Here is a 2,267-nt window from a genome sequence, read left to right as displayed (position 1 = left end):
GAGGAATTGTATCATATTGTATCATATGTTTTATTTTCTATTGTTTCAATTATTTATTATTAGTAGCATTTCTATATAATAAGTTAGATTTAATTAGTAAATAGATCTTATCTCAGTTTTACTAGCTTCCTTATTTCTTTTTCCTCCAATTCATCCCCTCCACTTGAGGAGGGGAGGGGGATTTGTGAGAACAGCTTTGTGGTATTTTGCTAGCTGGAGTTAAACCACAACAGGAGGGTGTAGTGGTAGAATCAGTGGTGGTGCTTAATTGCCCAACAGGGCTAAACCTCGACACCGATGCATGGTTCGCTGCCCTGCTGTATGTGATACAGAGCTGGACATCTCCCTCTGTGACACTCATCGTCTCCACTGTCATTAGATTCACACACAGAGTTGTTTTAAATCCATCTCGTGTACTCTTAAGAGGTCGTGAACTGACAAAGTGGTTTCTTTCCCAAACCAATAGGTCAATGTGACCTTTTAGGGTCTTGCTGCTCTTCACACCACCTTTCAAAAAAGAACAGGGCATGCAGGTGGTGTGCAGGGGAGATGCAATTTTATTACAGAGAGAGTGTGAGTCAGGTCTGGGTCAGTGTTACACAAAATATTTATGGTCTCCAGGTGAGACAAAGCACATTCATGTCTCACATTTGGCAGGACAAATCCAAAAGGTACTATGGGAAAATAATAGGGAGAAATAACAACAGCAAAATCAATAACAGAGTGAATAACCAAACGTACCATAGTAAGAATTACACAGAGACTAATGTATGATGAGAGATGGCAGGTCTTAGCTGTTTAAAAATATCTGTGAATAGCATTTCTTACTGGCATCCTTAATCTTTTGATACCTTATGCTGTAGATGAGGGGGTTCACTGCTGGAGGCATCACTGAGTACAGAAATGACACCACCAAATCCAGGAATGGGGAGGAGATGGAGGGAGCCTTCAGGTAGGGAAACATGGCAGTGCTGAGGAACAGAGAGACACAAGGTAGGTGAGGGAGGAAAAGGTTTTGTGCCTTCCCTGCTCAGAGGGGATCCTCAGCACAACCCTGAAGATCTGCACATAGAACAGAACAATGAAAACAAAACACACAGATGCTAATCAGACACTAACCACAAGAAGCCAAACTTCCCCGAGGTAGGAGTGTGAGCAGAAGAGCTTGAGGATCTGGGGTATTTCACAGAAGAACTGTCCCACAGCATTGCCCTGGCAGAGTGGCAGTGAAAATGTATTGGCCGTGTGCAGCACAGCATTGAGAAACCCACTGCCCCAGGCAGCTGCTGCCATGTGGGCACAAGCTCTGCTGCCCAGGTTGGGGTCCCGTAGTGCAGGGGTTTGCAGATGGCAACGTAGTGGTCGTAGGCCATGACTGTGAGAAGACAATACTCTGCTGAAATGAAAAAGACAGAGAAACACTTTAGGCAGCACATCCTGAATAGGAGATGGCCCTGGTGTCCCAGAGGGAGTTGTCCATGGCTTTGGGGACAGTGGTGGAGATGCAGCCAACGTCGAGGAGGGAGAGGTTGATAAGGAAGAAGTACATGGGTGTGTGAAGGTGGTGGTCACAGACTATGGCAGTGATGATGAGTCCATTGCCCAGGAGGGCAGCCAGGTAGATGCCCAGGAAGAGCCAGAAGTGCAAGAGCTGCGGCTCCCATGTGTCTGTGAATGCCAGGAGGAGAAGCACGTTGATGTAGCTGCTGTTGGACATTTGTTGCCTCTGGCATGAGACCTGTGCATGGAGGAAAAAGCAGTGACATGGTAGAGAAGACTTCTCTGAGCAAAATCTATGCAGTCTCTCCTAGAAATAAACCAAACCGCTTCTCCTTCCTCAGGAAGATGTTTCACATTTCCTTTTTCTGAGCTCTGATTGGTGTTGGCTGAATCTGTCATGAGGAGCAGGGGGCTGTCCTCTGGGCTGTGTGGGATTCAGTCTGCCGCCCACCAACACGTAGATATCACCCTAGGATGATCTCAGATTAAAGCCACTCACAGTATGTAATGAATTTTCAGCATTTTTGCTCTGGATTCACCCAACAGCACAGACGAGTTTTTGGCATTTTGGCCAAAGTCTTTCCCTCAAGACTTTGAGGAGACTTTTGAAGGCAGTAACAGCTGACATTTCTGCTGCACTACAAGGGGAACCTTACTGGTGATGGTGACTGTTCTTCAGTTACAAGTGAGGACAGGCAGTCAGTTCTTGCCCCAACTGCCCCATGCTGGCTCCTCTTTCAGCTGGAGGACAGTCACAACCTGCTCTT

General features: G+C 46.4%; 1 pseudogene; it reads right to left on the bottom strand.

Annotated features, from left to right (window-relative positions):
• Window positions 1–828: 828 nt before the first annotated feature.
• Window positions 829–1,717, bottom strand: LOC104508722 (annotated as a pseudogene).
• Between the last annotated feature and the right edge of the window lie 550 nt (window positions 1,718–2,267).

Source organism: Eurypyga helias, unplaced genomic scaffold (assembly GCF_000690775.1).
Source record: "Eurypyga helias isolate BGI_N326 unplaced genomic scaffold, ASM69077v1 scaffold304, whole genome shotgun sequence".
In the NCBI taxonomy this organism is placed as follows: domain Eukaryota; kingdom Metazoa; phylum Chordata; class Aves; order Eurypygiformes; family Eurypygidae; genus Eurypyga; species Eurypyga helias.
This window is presented reverse-complemented; position numbering and strand designations above follow the sequence as displayed.